Here is an 18,620-nt window from a genome sequence, read left to right on the forward strand (position 1 = left end):
CTCCTCAGTTATATGAAGCTACCACCATTGATCTATGTAAACCTATCTTTATAAAAAATTTTCTTATTCCAATTCATCTCTCACACTTTTCCTATTCTTTTTGTTTTGTATCTGCTCTGCACTTCTATATATAGCTCAAATATATTTATTAGAACAGCTGCGTATACATATAGCTTTGAAAAAAATACATAGTGTTTTGTGTATATTAATTGATCACATTTTATCTTACATATAATTGTGTTGTTTTTCATACTCAACCCCTTTTTGCTCTATATAATACCATAACCTTTAATCATCACAGAGTATTCTGTCCTAGAAATTATCCCTAGAGATGAACAATCTGGTCATTACCAAGTTATTGAAACTAGGTTCCTTTATGGACCCATATTATACCGTCCCCATTATTTGAGTATTTCACTGGAATTTCATTGAAGTTATAGATTAGTTTGGAGATCATTGACAGTTTTCCAATGTTAAGTTTCTCATTCATGAACTAGAGCTGTTAATTAATTTGATTTTCTTTTAATGCCCTTTACTGGAGTTTCTGGGTAATCTGTAGTTTATAGAATTTTCATAAATGTGTTCAATGTTATAAACTTTCTTCCAAGAAATGCTTTGACTACCCCCATAGGAAAGATGATTTTTTCTTTTAAGGCAAGAGCTATTTAATATGCATTTTAGTTTCTATATACATAGATTTTTGTAGTTATATTTTAGTTATCAATTTACAATTACATAGCAGTGCAGAAAGAACAGAGTCTTCATAATGTTGAATCTTTGAGTATTATTATGTAAATGACTTTGTGAAGGTATGTGCTAGAAAATAATGTGTATTTTCTCTGAAGTATAAGGAAATGATCTCTTGCTGAGATTGTATATGTTAAATATAATTTTCATTATGAAACTTTTCTATTGATGTCTTATAAAGTTTTTGTTAATTTTTCTGCTTTCATCTCTATTTTGCCAACGTAAAATTCTACTCTCGTTTTACATGAGCTTATTATTTCCAGTACATCTTTTTTCATCCTCTGTTTTCAATCTTTCTATATTTCTTTGATTTAAATTTTTCTCCTGTAGGCAATTTGTTCCTGAATTTTTTAATCTAATGTGCAGGCCTTATTTATTGATGAGTTAAATTAATATAGATTTATCATCATTACTTTTATATTAGAACTTATTTCTCCTATCTTATATCATGTATCTTTTTTAATAGGAATTTTTATTTCTTCCTATAATTTTTTTATTTGCTTGTGCTGAATGCTATTTTGCTGGTCTGACAACTATGTTGCATTTATATTCTATCATTAATTACTCGTCTAATAATAGGACTAATGTTATGTTTACTTTCTCCTCTCATTTTTAAAACTTACTAAAATATATGCCTTTCTCTCTGATTAGAGAATGCCTTGGTCTGTTTTCATATCACTCTGGCCTTTTTCTCTCATGTGGAATTTTAGTTTTGAACTTTTGCGAATATGCTATTTTACATAACTTTTAGTCATTCCTTATTTACATAATCATAAATTTACTCTTTTTTTCTCAACTAGACATTCTATAAAGAAGTAAACTCAAAGGTTCATGCTACCTTTTGTGAGTGCAGTTCTTCTAAAAGTGCTTTACAGTGGAAAGTTGTTCTTTTTAAATAATATTATTCATAATTATACAAATATATATTCAATGATATACTTATTTCGTTTTCCTTTAACTGATAGCGTAACTGGGAATGTAATTGCAGGCTTAACGTTCTTTTTTATTTATTGTCAGAAGTTTGCAGATATTATTCCCTGCCTTTTTCTATCTACTGTCTTTTATTTTGTATGTAAAACGTTTATCCTTCCTAGATTTAGAGATTTCTACCTGTATTTGATATTTTTAAAACTTTCCTAAACTATGTATATGTGTGTTTGTATGTGTGTTTTAACTTATCCTGTGGGCGCTTATAAACTCTTTTAAATGGATATCTTACAACTTTCTTTAATTCTGAAAAATTCTCTGCCATTATTTTACAAACATTTTGAGACTTTTTTTTTTTTTTTTTTTTTTTGAGACGGAGTTTCGCTCTTGTTACCCAGGCTGGAGTGCAACGGAGCGATCTTGGCTCACCGCAACCTCCGACGCCTCCTGGGTTCAGGCAATTCTCCTGCCTCAGCCTCCTGAGTAGCTGGGATTACAGGCACGCGCCACCATGCCCGGCTAATTTTTTGTATTTTTAGTAGAGACGGGGTTTCACCAAGTTGACCAGGATGGTCTCGATCTCTTGACCTTGTGATCCACCCGCCTCAGCCTCCCCAAGTGCTGGGATTACAGGCTTGAGCCACCGCGCCCGGCCATTTTGAGACATTTTTATAAGGAGTTTTGAAATTTTATTTCCCTTCTTTTACTTCTTCTGACAGGTCTTTTAAATAGGTATAACAATGGCTATTTCATTTCTGTTTATTTTTTTTCTTTCACATTCATTCCTTCTATCTCTTTCCCATGTGTTTAGAATAATATTTTTGCCATGATTTGTTACTCACTAGTGCATTTTCTAGCTGGAAACCTTATTCTATTCTGTACCTCAACTGACTAACTGACTTCTTTATTTGAACAACTACATGTACTTTTCATATTTAGTAGTTCTGGTTGATTCTTCTGTTTAAAAACACATAAACATATATCTTCTTCTTCCTCTTCTTTTTCTTTCTTTCTTTCTTTTTTTTTTTTTTTGCTTTATATTTTCAATATCCTATCTCATCTCTGTAAAAGTAATTGGTGATCCTCACCTCTCATCTGGCTTGTTTCCATCTGGACTCCCGGTTTCTATCTGTGTCTCCTGTAGTCTATGTATTAGTCAGGATTCTATAGAGGGACAGAAGTAATAGGATATATATATATATATATGTGTGTGTGTGTGTGTGTGTGTGTGTGTGTGTTTATGAAAGGGAGTTTAATAGGGAGAATTGGCTCACACGATCACAAGGCGAAGTCCCATAATAGGCCTTCTGCAAGCTGGGGAAGAAAGAAGCCAGTCCAAGCCAGTCCAAGCCCAAAAGCTGGGAAGCCAACAGTACAGCCTTCAGTCTGTGTGTGAAGGCCTGAGAGCCCCATCGAAACACTGATGTAAGTCCAAGAGTCTATTGGCCAAAGAACCTGGAGTCTGATGTCCAAGGGCAAGAAGAATTGAAGGAAGCATCCAACATGGGAGAAAGATGAAAGCCAGAAGACTCAGCAAGCCAGCTTAGCCCACCTTGTTCCACCTGCTTTGTTCTAGCAGCCCAAAGATTGAGGGTGGATCTTCTTCTCTCAGTCCACTGACTCAAATATCCATCTCCTCTGGCAACACCCTCACAGACACACCCAAACACAATGCTTTACCAGCTATCTAGACATCCTTCCATCCAATCAAGTTGGCACCTAATATTAGCCATTTCAGTAATATTATGCTTATTATATTAGTCTACCTAATTCATTAGTTCTTTTTTTTTCTGCTGTAGACTCTTCAGCTTATTTTTCTTTCATAATGATTGAATTTCATCGATGTTTCATTATACAAATATATCACACACACAGAGGCTCATATACCACTGGGAATTTTAGTTATCAGGTATTTTTATTTTTTATTCATTATCAATTACCATCAGTTATAATTACCTTGGCCTGTGCTATTTATTTGAGGCCAGGCAAAAACCCAGGATTTTTACATATTCTTGCAGGTAAGTGTAGGGAGCAGATTAGAGGCACAGGTATAGTTTATGATGTTGCAATCCTGGCTGGTCACTTTATCCTGTTCAATTTATCTGCTATTCCTACTCTATGACCTACCTGGAGACATTTTCCTCCAGGAAATAGAGTTTATGAAATGGGATTTGAGTATCTTGGGCACCAACAGCCCGCATTTTATATATGTATTAATATATTTTTTAATGTGAGCTACTCTTTAGCCATCTCCTAAATTTACTATTTTGCTTTCAGTTGATTCTTTGTTGTTTCTTGCCCTTCTACATGAATAGGATAGACAATTATTATCGCCAGGTCAATTAAGGAAGAGAAAAGGGGATGGCTAAAAAATCTTCTCCCATAAAGTCCCTGCTTATGGTGTCTTGTTATTTTTGTTTCTGGGTTGATAATACCATCTACCTAGAGACCCAATCATCTTGTGTCTTTGTGAATGTTTCTGCTAGACTTTGCATTTAGTTCTGAAAAAAATAAATAAGGCTCCCTTTTACCTTTTCTTTCATAACCAAAGTTGACTCAGAAATCTTGTTTGACATTCAGAGATTTTTAAGATTTTGGGAGCTTTTATGTTTGCATGTTTTCCATCATTTTTCCTGGCTTGTCATTTATTTTATTGTTTACACAAATAGATAGTGAAACCCAAGATTATATTAAATCAGGTTATAACAAGATTTTTAAAAATAATTGATATTTTAAAGGTCATTGAGGATTAAATTTCTTCCTGTCATGGCAGTAAGAATACTTACAAAATACAACATTTAACTAAGATGGTTAAAATGAAAATTGTTGATTAGAGGTATTGAAAACTTGCAGATGAGATTTGAACAAATAAAGTATTGGTAGATGTTCCAAAAGTAGAAACAGTGGAAGAGTATTGCCACTCCCATGGTCAAAGACACAAGGGAGGAAAGACGTTACCAGAACTCAGTGAGAATTGGAAACATGGAGGAGCAAATTCTAGAGGGAAGAAGTCCATGGCTCCTTTGCCCTAGATGGAGGGGCCATCTAGAGGAAAGCTACAGTCATGGAGGGACAGAGCTTCTACCAGAACATCTCCATGGAATTAAGAAGAGAGTGAGGAACCAATGTACCTTCTATTATCTCCTCCCACCCTCCTCTCTGCCACCAATGCCAACTCTTGGTTAAACCAAAATAGAAGCAAGATAGTAAGGAGGTATGGAGGAGCAGCTGAAAGAAGTAGCTTTCTGGGGGATAGAACAGGTCAGGTAAGGTATACCAGAAGACATAAGAAGAGAATACATTGAGTATTACCAAAATTCTAGCCTTTCTGTGCTTATGTTCTGTCTTGGTGTTTTAGAATACTCAGTTGGAAGATTCAGATAACTTAGTCACAAATGTTCTATTCCCCGTTTTTCCCTGCAAAATTTTCATTTGTCCTACAATTCTCCTCTCTGACAGCCATGCCTCTGCAAAAATCTTTTTTATCTCATTCCTCCCAGTTAGGTAAGTTTTCTGTTGTTTTCCCATAGCACTATTATTTACTATTTTAAAAAAATTATTTATTTAACTTTAGTTGCATACTATATCTGGCATTTCTCCCCATGTTATCTGTCCCTATTCTCCTCTCCCTCCCCACTCCCCAATGTCTCTCCACTACCCCCCCAACTGCCCCCAGTGTGTGTTGCTCCTCTCCTTGAGTTCCCATGTTCTCGTTGTTCAACACCCACCTATGAGTGAGAATATGCGGAGTTTGGCTTTCTGTTCTTGTGTCAGTTTGCTGAGAATGATGGTTTCCAGATTCATCCAAATCCCTGCAAATGACATGAACTCATCTTTTTTTATGGGTGCATAGTATCCATGGTGTATATATACCACATATTCTTTGTCCAGTCTGTCATTGATGGACATTTGGGTTGGTTCCATGTCTTTGCTATTGTACACAGGGCTGCGATGAACATACATGTGCATGTGTCTTTATAGTAGAATGATTTATAGTTCTTTGGGTATATGCCCAGTAATGGGATTGCTGGGTCAAATGGAACTTCTATTTCTAGATCCTTTAGGAATTGCCACACTGTCTTCCGTAGTGGTTGAACTAATTTACACTCCCACCAACTGTGTAAGAGTGTTCCTATTTCTCCACATCCTCTCCAGCATCTGTTGTCTCCAGATTTTTTAGTCATCACCATTCTAACTGACGTGAGATGGTATCTCAGTGTGGTTTTGATTTGCATTTCTCTAATGACCAATGATGATGAGCATTTTTTCATATGTTTGTTGGCCTCATATATGTCTTCTTTTGAGAAGTGTCTGTTCATATCATTCACCCACTTTTGAATGGGTTTGTTTGTTTTTTTCTTGTATATCTGTTTTAGTTCTTTGTAGATTCTGGTTACTAGCCCTTTGTCAGATGGCTAGATTGCAGTTTTGTTTTGTTTTTTTCTCCATTCTGTTGGTTGCTGATTCGCTCTAGTGATGGTTTCTTTTACTGTATGGAAACTCTGAATTTTAATTAGATCCCATTTATCTATCTTGGCTTTTATTGCCATTGCTTTTGGTGTACTTTTATTACAATAATTTGACATTTTAACTTAATTGATTAGTGGCTTTTCATTCTCTTTCTCATCTCCTTCAGAACAGAAATTGTCTTGTCATTCTGTGTTCCTTAGGACTCCTATTATTACTGGAAGATGGTAAGTGCCAGAAAAATAAATTCACAAATGAATAAAAGGGAGAATGAATGAATATCTTCCCTATGAGAAAAGGAAAGAGCGGGCAAATATATCACAAGGAAAGTAGGAGATGGGAGAATTAAAAAAATAAATGATGTTATAAGTGAGAACAATTTAGAAGGCTTAAAGTAAAAAATAAAATGGAATTAGCCTGAAACTTGAGTGGAAAGACAAAAATAAAATGAAAATCCAAATAAACGGAACTACACATTTTAAAAGGTATGCAATCTGAATAAAATGGAGGTCACAAATATTGTCTGTAATTGGTAATTCTAATTTAGAAATGGCTTTTCTTAAGGTGTGAGAAAAGAATTTTAATGCTAATTCATACTTTAGTTCTTTGATTTCAGCAAATTTAGATTGTTACATTTTCTAAATCCATTATTAAAATTTAATGGGTAAAGTGAGGTTGGCACCATTTTAAAACTCTGTACCCGTATTTTGTTTAGTAGTCAACGTTTACATTTAAACTTGGTATTTGTTTATAGTTAATAAAAAGAAAAGAACATATGCCGTTATTTAAGTGCTCTAGTGAATAATTTCCCCTTCTTACTATAGCTATAACTGATATTTAAAGACTGATCCACTAATCTAAAGTTTAGATAACTCAAGGCAGAGTTTAGAAGTGTTTCCTCACACTTGAGATTATTAAATATGAAAAAAACATATGTCCATCCAAAATTTGTTGTACTCATTTTGCTAAAATTTATTTTATATAGCCTAGCCAAGACAGTACAACATTTTGCTAATTGGTGATGGTTCATTTAAATAGCCAGTGGTTTCTACACATTTCCACACATAAAGGGAGGGAGGGAAGGAAGGAAGGAAGGAAAGAAGGAAGGAATGGAAGGAGGGAGGAAGGGAGGGAGGAGGTGAGGATAGAGAGTGAGAGTTTTAAGAGGTTTCATTATTGTGTTATGTTAAGGCCAGCAGATCAGGAGATCACTGCCATTGAAAAGATAGTTTGTGGGCCAGGCACTGTGGCTCACACCTATAATGCTTTGGAGTCCAAGGTGGGAGGATTACTTGAGGCCAGAAGTTCAAGACCAGCCAGAGAAACATAGCAAGTCCCCCATCTCTACAAATAAATAAATGAATTCACTGGGTATGATGCCATGTGCCTATAGTTCTAGCTTCTTGGGAGGTTGAGGCAGGGGGATTATTTAAGCTCAGGAGTTGGAGGCTGCAGTGAGCTATAATCATACTACTGCATCCCAGCCTGGGTGACAGAGTAAGACCCTATCTCTAAAAAACAACAACAAAAAGATAGTTTGTTATACTTACAGGTGGAGACACAGGGGCTCACATAAGCTAGCACGAGTTGGGTGAGGTGCAGTCAGGAGGCAAAGAAAGAGGGAAAATCTTGAGCCAAGAGCCTTTATTGTGGTTTCCTTGGGAGGGAAATTTCAGCAGGGTCAGGGTCATAGGAGCTGTCTCTAGTTGTCTAGGACCTAGTCCTGGAATGCTAAGGGAAGGTGGATAGTGGCTTAGAGCACAAGGTGTAAACTTGGTATTGGTTTATTTGCATATGAAAGTTGTGCTCAGAGGTGAGTTGTTTGTTTACTCTCTGTAGTAACCGGCTAATTCCAGAGTGAGCTGACTACTTCTAGGGTCAGCAGGGCCTCAGATGTCAAAACCTCCAAATAAAGATAGGCATGGTTAATATAAGAAGAAAAGAAAGGATATTTTATGAATGAATACTTGAAGAGCAAATAAATATTTGATCTTAGAATTCTGATGCAAGACTAACAAAAATGTGTATGTTTTTCATCTATAAACATTTAATGAAAGTATTATCAGATAAAAATAATAATAAACAATCTTGTATGGGAATTTTTTTGGCAGGAATGACCACAAATACCATTATATTTGTAATTTAAAATATATGATCCTGTGAGTCATGAATTTATAGAAAATGATTTGCAAAACTTCAGTTAATCACCTTGATTGTTTTTCTGTAAGAAGAGAGGGAGAGGTTATGTGAGTGCAAGTAAATTAACCTTTTATTCCATACCCTACCAACTTCTTCTACACTGACAAGTAATCAAGATTGTTTGACAGAAGCAGCAAGTTGTTTAGCTTCTCAGCTCTCCTGCCATTAAAATATGATGTCAGATAATTTGTTCCTGTTTAGGTCTAGCTTGATTACTTCTGGTTCCCTGAGATTTGAATTGATGAAGTTTTACTTTAGTTACATAGCAGTGTTAATAAATGCTGTCATGTTTATTAATGAGATGCCAAAATTGTATTGTTATATTTAGAGGACAGAGCCAAGTTCATGTAACTTAAAGTAGTTGAATGTGATAAAAGGTTAATTAGACTTCATGACCTGTTTGGAATATGTCTTGGGTCTCAATATCAATATAACTTTTAATGCAAAATACCAAAACCCAGATTAATTTATAAGAAAACTATTTAATAGCCTGTCACTTAAATAGTAAATGATTCTAACACCTCCTGAAGAAATGTAAAACTAAAAGAAATACTAAAACCAAAAATTTAAAAAAGCAAAGCAAAATAAGTTTCAGTCAAGGCAAGCCAAAGTGTTATTTCCCTTAATCCAGTGTGAGTTTATTACATGAATATTTTACTCATGCTGTATACAGAGAATATCAAATAGTCCCCATTGAAGGAAGAATCCTAGTGAGAGCTTACTATAAATTACTCAGATGTATAATATAAGGAATGTAAAATACAGTGGAATAATTGGATAGCAGAGCATATGCTGCAGAAAATTTATAACTCAACTTTACTTTCTCATTTTTGACTGGGGATGAGTAAAAAATACTAACTTGAATGACCAGGCAATAACACTATTCAATGGCTAATGATAATTTTTGTAGGTGAAAATAAAACTGCACAAATAAAGTTCTAGCCATATTGAAATTACAAAATAAAATTCTCATCTAATGAAAAATTCACTGAGAAATGTAATAATTTATTTTTCATCTTCCAAGGAAATAGAATGCAAAAAAAGTCCATATCTAGACAAATCCTGGTGGAATTTTTCAAACTTCTATGACAAAAAAAAAAGAAAAGAAAAGAAAAATCCAGTGAGTTTCTAGATTTTAAAAAGTACTAAATTACTTTTAAAAAAATGAAGTTTGGAAACAACATGAAAACAGAATATCTAAGAGGAAAAATTATGTGTAGCTTACAAAAATAATTATATCACAGTTTCCCTTACTTTACTAGAGTAAAGAGAAATTACTTTTACAAAAGGTATGTTAAGTTTTATTAAATAAAAGTCAATGTGAGCTTCTTAATATTACCATTCTAGCTTAATAACTATTGTATTTAGAAGAAATAATATATTTAGCTACTAAAGAATAATAGCAAAAAAAATGCTTTGAATAAGACATTTCTCTCTCATATGTTATATAGTACTCCCCTTTTATTAAAATTAACATCAATCATAGACAAGCAGAGAGCCAAGTCATGAATGAACTCCCATTCACAATCAGTACAAAGAGAATAAAACAACCAGGAATACAGCTAACAAGAGATATAAAGGGTCTCTTCAAGGAGAATTACAAACCACTGCTCAAGGAAATAAGAGAGGACACAAACAAATGCAAAAACATTCCATCCTCATGGATAAGAGGCATCGGTATTGTAGAAATGGCCATACTGCCCAAAGCAATTTATAGATTCAATGCCATTCCCATCGAACTACCATTGCCATTTTTCACAGAATTAGAAAAACATATTTTAAATTTCATATAGAATCAAGGAAGACCCCCTATAGCCAAGATACTCCTAAGCAAAAAGAACAAAGCTGGAGTCAACACACTCCCTGACTTCAAACTATACTACAAAGCTACAGTAACCAAAACAGCATGGTGCTGGTACCAAAACAGAAATATAGACCAATGGAGCAGAATAGAGACTTAAGAAATAACACCACACATCTACAACCATCTGATCTTTGACAAACCTGACAAAAACAAGCAATGGGAAAAGGATCTCCTATTTGGTAAATGATGCTGGGAAAACTGGCTAGCCATATGCAGAAAACTGAAAGTAGACTCCTTATTTACACCTTATTCAAAAATTAACTCAAGATGGATTAAAGACTTAAATGTAAAACCCAAAACCATAAATACCTTAGAAGAAAACCATAAAAACCCTAGGCACTACCATTCAGGACATAGGCATGGGTAAAGACTTCACAACAAAAACACCAAAGCAATTGCAACAAAAGCTCAAATTGACAAATGGTATCTAATTAAACTAAAGAGCTTCTACACAGCAAAAGAAACTATCATCGGAGTGAACAGGCAACCTAAAATATGAGAGAAAAATTTTGCTATCTACCCATTTGACAAAAATTCAGTATCCAGAGTCTATAAGGAACTTAATCACAAATTTATGGGGAAAAAATTTTAAAATCCATCAAAAAGTGGGCAAAGGATATGAACAGACACTTCTCTAAAGAAAACATTTACATGGCCAACAAACTTATGAAAAAAAAAAAAGCTCAACATTACTGATCATCAGAGAAATTGAAATCAAAACCACAATAAGCTACCATCTTGTACCATTCAGAATGGTGATTATTAAAAAGTCAGGAAACAATGGATGCTGGTGAGACTGTGGAGAAGTAGGATAGCTTTTACACTTTTGTTTGGAATGTAAGTTAGTTCAACCATTGTGGAAGGTAGTATGGTGATTCCTCAAGGATCTAGAACCAGAAATACCATTTTACCCAGCAATCCAGCAATCCCATTACTGGATATATACCCAAAGGAAAATAAATCATTTTATTGTAAAGGTACATGCACACATATGTTTATTGCAGCACTGTTTACCATAGCAAAGACATAGAACCAATCCAAATGCCCATCAATTGTAGACTGGATAAAGAAAATATGGTACATATATATCATGGAATACTATGCTGCCATATAAAGGAATGAGGTCACGTCCTTTGGAGGGACATAGATGTAGGTGGAAGCCATCATCCTCAGCAAACTAACACATGAACAGAAAAAACAAACCTCACATGTTTTCACCCATAAGTGAGACTTCAGCAATGAGGAAACATGGACACAGGGGGAAAACACACACTGGATCCTGTTGGGGGGTGGGAGGTAAGAGGAGAGAACTTAGAGAATGGGTCAGTAAGTATGGCAAACCACCATGGCACATGTATACCCAGGTAACAAATCTGCACATTCTGTGCATGTATCTGTTTTTATTTTAACATGTTATCTTCATTTTCATTAAATTCAAAACATTGTATGACTTCCCTATGACTTTTGAAACATGGCTTACTGTGACATATGATGTTTACTTTTCAAGTGTTTAGAGGTCTTTCCTTATATTCTCTGTAATGGATTTCTAGTATAATTTCATGAATTCTCATGAGATCTGGTTGCTTAAAAGTGTGTAGCACTTCTTTCATTCTCTTCCTCCTGCTTCAGCCATATAAGATGTGTTTGCTTTCCCTTAACCCTCCATCATGATTGTGTTTCCTTAGGCCTCCTTAGCCAGGCTTCCTGTATAGCCATCTGCAGAACTGTAAGCCAATTAAACCTCTTTACTTTATAAGTTACCCAGTCTCAGGTAGTTCTTTATAGCAATGTGATGATGAATCACTACAAGGACTCTGGATTTTTTCTGTCTTGGCATGGGCAGGCTGCTATCACAAAAATACCATAGGCCATTATGACGGATTATAAACAACAGAAATTTATTTCTCATAGTTCTAGAGGCTGAAAAGTCCAGGATCAAGGGGCTGGAAGATTTGGTGGTTGTGAGGACCTACCTCCTGAATCATAAATTGTGGTATTTTAGCAGTGTCCTCACATAGCACAAGGGGAAAAAGAACTCTCTGGAGCCTCTTTTATGAGGTCACTAATCCAATTTATAAGGGTGGTGCCCTTATGACTTATTCATCTCCCAAAGGCCCTAGCTACCAACACTGTCACATTGAGAATTAGATTTGAACATATGAGTTTGGAGAAGGAATGCAGTAATTCAGTCTGTCGCATTTTCTGACAAGTATTAATGATGTGTTTGCGTACTGGGTTATGGGTGCCTAGAGCAGTGTCAGTGACCTTCAAGCCTGTAAGTAGGGCAAGCACAATGTACAGTATAGTAGCCCTTTTGTGGTGAATGAGACTGAAAAACATGAAGCAGGGAGTCCAGAAAAAATGTAACCCCCAATCCCCAGGGTACATACAGTGCATATGATATTAGAAGAAAATTCTGGTAGTGTGAGAATGGAAGGACAGACAGGTGTTATTAAAGTAATAACACAACACAGCCCTTTAGCAACAAGAATACTGGTTGACGTAACAAAATCCAGTCCATGAGGTGTCAGTAAGCTTGTCAGTATGAGCAAAGCAGGGCTGTTTCTTAGAAATTTTAAAGCATATCAGAGGAAGAGGCCAAGTGAGAAATTTAAATAAATGATTTGGTACACAATTAGTTGTGTGGAGTGGTACTCAGGAAAAGGAGGACTGGCCAAGGTAAATCCTTCTATGAGGTTGACTAGATATGAGTAATGAGAGCTGGTGATTCATCTAAGGACTGGTGGAAAGCCCAGCAATTAGTGCAACAAAGGACCTGAACTGTATGCTCCAAGAGCAGTAAAAATATATAGCAGAGACTCTTCAAGACTAGGGATTGCTTGCTATGATGGAATGAACTGAGCCTCAAGGATAAACAAAAAAAAAAAAACATAAGTAGAGATGGGAATAGGGTAGTGAACCCTGTACTGAAAACTTAGTGAGGTTGGCTAGGGGTAATTAGCTAGAAGTATGAATGGTGCCTATGGAGGGTATCAAAGTAGGCCCTGGTAGGGAAGATATGGGATTAATTGTTCATCAGTGATGGGATGGTGGTGACCTTTCTAGGCAATAATTAACTCTCAGTGCCAAATGATAAAATCTAGAGAGAAAATTCAGAAGCTGAATATGTCAGGCTGTAGCCTGGAGTAGTAGAACAAAGTAGACAGAGAGTACACCTAGACCCAAAACAGAACTTTCCGTACTCCATTGGTAGCTCCTGAAAACACAGAGCTAAATAATGAATCATCATGGGTCTGAGCTTGGTGTTAACCATAGCATAAATACTGTTTTGTAAGTATTGATAATCTCTTTTTCAACATCATTGAGTCTGGCTCTGGTGTCATTGCATTTGTGTGGTGTGGTGAATATGTTGCAGCAGAGCTTTACATATTGGGGATGGATAGGGGAATATTCTGAAGAGGAATCTAAGGTGATGAGTTCTCCAACGACTTCAAGAAAAATTCAGAGATAAGCTTCAATTTGGTGTGAGTACCATAGCTTGGAGGGATGGGATAGTGGGGCAGGATGACAGAAGGAAAGCTGGAGAAAGACAGTGAGGTTAACAGTATCCAAAGCAAAGCAAGAGCAAAGGAGGAGCAGCATTGGCCAATGGCAGTCATGAAGTCAGCAATAGAGCCAAAGTCTGGTTTTTATTGGTCAGTTGGGCTATGGTCATTTTGTGGTTCACTAGGCTGTCATAGAGTTGGTTTGTGATGAGGCTGTGAACCTCACTAGGTTTGCAGTAATCTTGCACAAAATTTAGTACCCTAAAGCATAAAGGGTCATCAGGAAGTCAGAAATGTACTGATGTGGTTGAATAGCAAGGAGAAAAGGGGTAGCTGTCTTGCTAGCCTTTTGGGGATATATCCCCAAATGATATATCCCCTGATGCATTCAACCCCAAATGAGGTCCTAAGTTATGTCTTATGTGATGATCTGACATGTACTTTAGAATGTGAAGTTAGGAACATTACTTTAAATATCCTAATAGCAGGGCATACAGCTAGCATATATGCTACCTTCTATATCTTGCAAATCTCTGAATTTAAAATAGCCAATAGAAGCTTCATTAGTTTTTATAAGAAGGTTTGCTGTCATGGTGGAAATGCACCTATGGTGCCACCTAGGCTGGTTATGGCTGTAGTATTGAAAGCCTGAATAAGTGTAGGTGGCATTATGGTCAGAATATAGCCCAGCAGCTTTGCATTGACAAGTGGAATCTGCACAATGGACTGTTGTATCTCAGGCCAAGGTCATTAGTTAAGGTATGCAAAGCCAGCCTATGAAAAATCAGAAGACTAGTCATTTGTGCAGTTTGGATGTCATCTCTTGAGGAACCAAAGCATTACTGACAAGTTTAGGCTTAAGGTAGAACATGGATGTACCAATTTACTCCTGTTCCTTGGTTCTCAGATACCCCATTCTGCTTTTTATTTTGTTTTATATTTGTTTTCATCTTTTTATTTTTTGTGTTTCATTGTGGATATTTCTATTGTCATATCTTCAAATTCAACTATTTCCTTGGCTTGATTAAATCTACTGATGGATCTGTTGATGGCATTCATTATCTTTGTTACTATGTGTTTCAGCTCAATTATTCCATTACTTTATATCTTATAGTTTTTTTTTCTGATCTGAAATTCTTCATCTGCTCAAGCTTGCTGTCTTCCCCTTTTCAGTTAGATCCTTTAACATATTAATCACAGGTTTTTTAAATTCCTTGTTTAATAGTTCAAACGTAGGAGTCATCTGAGTCTGGTTGTTTGTATTGCTTTGTCTCTTGACATTGTGATTTTTAAAATTTTTTTATATGTCTTGTAATATTTAGTGAGAATCTGGAAATTTATTGTAAGAGAGTAAACACTGAGGTAATTTATATTTATGCCTGATAAAACACTTTTTTCTTTGTTTTTTCTTCATTGCTAGGTTTTTATTGCAAGGAGTTGGGCTAATCTACTTAGGAGTTGAGTTGGGTTTTGTTGTGCCTTAGTGCACCCCATTTCTCAAATTCTCCTAGTATAATTCTGTGTGTATGACATGAATTGGTTTGCTAGAGTTTTTTTGTTTTTGTTTTTTACAACTTCCTCTGTCAGCTTTAGGTGTCTTCTTTGTACCTGTACCTTGGGTTTTTCTACCTGCTCTTGAACTTCCCTTAGTAGTATCAGGCTATTATTTATTAGGGGACATTTGTCAGCATGATGGTGGGGTTGGGGCTAGAAGAGCATGTTGTTTGTGGCTCTTGTTCAGGCTTAGGCAGATACTGTGCCCTTGGGTCTCATTAATAGGGTCTTTTCAGTAATCCTGCAACTCCCGCAACAATCAGTTTTACTGTCCAGGCCCCATATATTTTTTGCCCCTTTCCTAACACAGAAGGTTTTTCATCTTAATCCCTTTCCTCCGCTACCATGGCTTTTCACTTGTTTCTTGAGGATGGTAGGGTTTGCCCTCTATGGTTTTGATTCTGTAGTGTACATAAAGGAGGAGGATTCAGGCTGAACTTTGTGCCTTTATCACAATGGCTGCTGTATACTCCTCTAGGTCTTCAAACAAAAGTAACATTTACTCAGAAGTATCTCTCATCTTCTGCCAATCTTTCTTGTGAGCCACTTAGTGAGGTCCATGAAGATGAGCCCATGTGTTGGTGCAAATTCTCCTCTGTTCTGTACTTTTACATAAGCCCACATTCAGCCTTTAGCAAAGGTTGTCAAGTGTCTGACAACTACCCCATCCAAACAAGAGCTTGCTTCCTATTTTTTTTCCTGAATATTCCCATCTTCCTTTGAATTGGAAGTTAGTTGTTTGTGTTACAACTGCACTTTCTAATGGTTTTAATAAGAGTTATAACTTTGCAGATTATCGAACATTTTATATTCTAAGGGTGAGAATGATTCTCTTTGAGAATGATTCTCTTTCCCACATTTTAACAGGAAGCCAGAAGCCAAACATGTTTTTAAAAATTAAAAGTGTTTCCTAAATTCCTAATAAAAGCTTGCTCTATTTTTAGCATACAATCGGAATAGTAGTAAAAACCCTTAGATACTATGCCCTGAGTCATGAATTTATACCAGAACTTCAAATACTGCTTACCTTCAGAAGAAAGCTTTCTTAATTACTCTCTTGTCAACATTTCTTTGGTAACTTACTGAGAGAAGACAATCAGTGTTCTTCCAGAACTTTCCTTTCAAATTAACTGATGGCAAGGTTGTAATTTATGAGTGAATCTATTGCTAGTTGGCAGTTTGGGTAAAGAGTTGATATTTGATTATTTTCTAAGTATGATAGAAACTCAAATTGTAACTATGGTATTATTTCCCTCTCTTTGTACGTAAAGTAAGTAGGTTAGTAGAGGATTCATGTTATTTAAATTATGTGGTGGGATAGACTTTAGTGAGATGACTGGTGTTTTCGAGTAGATGCACTTTGGGATCTCCTCAGCCTTTAGCAACTTCTTGGAGACCTGAAACCTTGTCTTTCCATACCAATCTCTTCAATATCCAGTCTACATACATGTAACGCTAATGACATGTACACCGAGGAGGATCCTTGAATCTGTATTCCTACTGGACAATAGCATTCCTCTAGTCAAAGCTACAGCTGGCACCTGCCCTAATTCAGCTAATCATTACCTCAGTCCTTGAAATTTGGAATTGGAATGCTGGGATTCTCCTCAGTTGAAGTAGTCTCTGAATCTGGGAGCACATATATTATCTTTCCACAGAAGAAATGGGCAGTATGGTTCATTAACAGATAGTATTGTTTTTCTTAAGTTCATTTAAAAGAAAATCTTCATATACTTTTAAAAATGAGAAGTGATATTTTTATCTATGATATGTCCTTAATTATAGCAGACTAGGATTATAAATCAATGCTTCAACAATGAACTATGAGTCTGTGTGTGTGGAAAAAGAAATAGGTTTTAACTATTTCTGTTGAAGTCCTAAGAGGTTATTAAAAATAAGAGAGAGAAAAGTAGAAAGGGAAAAAAATCTCTTAAAAGAAAATGTAATAGATAATACACAGAGCTATTATGCCCCACTTTATTTGTCTAGGTCTCCTAACCCTCTTGATGAGCACTTCTATTCTTAAAGCTCTCTGGGAAAAGCACTGAGATTATTTAAGTCTCTTCTTACTCCAGTCACCTCTTCACATTGTAGAAGCTCTAACAATTGGCCATGATTGAAATCTTTCCAGGCTACATGAACAATAACCAAATACAATGACAAAATACATAATGGGCATAAAAGAAGGATCATTGTTAACTTTTCATGTGATTTGAATTGAGATGTTAATACTAATCATCTGCTCTAATAAGGGATTTATTTGGATCTCTTTATTTGTTTTTTCTTCTCCCCAGTGAATATTGCTTTTTTTATTATTATTACTGGGCATGTTTTATGAGTTGTGATTTATCTGTGTGTGTTGGATTTATTTCTGTGATACTCTACAGTTTTTAAAATCTGATTGAAAATGGGGTTCAGGATATAAAATGTGTGCTCTGTAATGTTGGCTCCCCCCAAAAATCTTTGAAGACCTTGACCAAAGGGAAGTCTAATGATACTCACTTAAGTCTTGCTGTCACATGTAATTTGGTAACACAATATTTTATTCTCGGAAGCAGAACAATTCTCATTCTTTATTGTATACCTTGTATTTTGCAGTTTCTATTCCTTGGCATTAATATTCTACTAAGACGACTAATTTGAGGCAATTTAAGGACAAAAATGTTTGAGCTTTCTGAATTTACTTATGTAGAGAGAAGTTGAAGAGATAAAAGACAAATATGGCAGCCAAAGCACATTTTTGTCTCTCATGATACGTCATCTTTTCATACATTTAACCCTTATAATAAGTATTCTTTCAACCAGAGGTAAAGGAATCACTTACAGGTAATGGAAGATTCATTAAATATACAGCATCAAGTACTTCTGGTGAAATAATCAAAGATTAGGAGAGAGCAGTCTCAAGATAATTTGTGAGCCGAAGCAATTTTATTGGGAAGACAGTTATGCATCTGTCTGTGAAAGGGTGTGTGTGTGTGTGTGTGTGTGTGTGTGTGTGTGTGAGAGAGAGAGAGAGAGAGAGAGAGAGAGAGAGAGAATGAATATCCTTGGACATAACTGAAGTAAGAAAGCTATCTCTGTTTTCATACCCATTTCAGAAAAATACAATCTTCCCAAAGTTCTTGGTTACAGAATCAGGATTTAGGAACCTCACGTATCTGTAGCCCTGTCTTTTTAACTTCAGGAAGAGATTGCAGATAGTTCATACTGAGAGGGAAGAGGATACAGAAAATCAGTGAGAAGTCACATACTACTTTTTTCTATATGTTTCTAGCTGTACTCTACATTTCTAGATTAAAAAGTGTAGGCACCAAAACCAGAAAAAGACACTACAAGAGAGGAAAACTACAGACCAA

This window comes from Saimiri boliviensis, chromosome 2 (assembly GCF_048565385.1).
Source record: "Saimiri boliviensis isolate mSaiBol1 chromosome 2, mSaiBol1.pri, whole genome shotgun sequence".
Lineage (NCBI taxonomy): Eukaryota > Metazoa > Chordata > Mammalia > Primates > Cebidae > Saimiri > Saimiri boliviensis.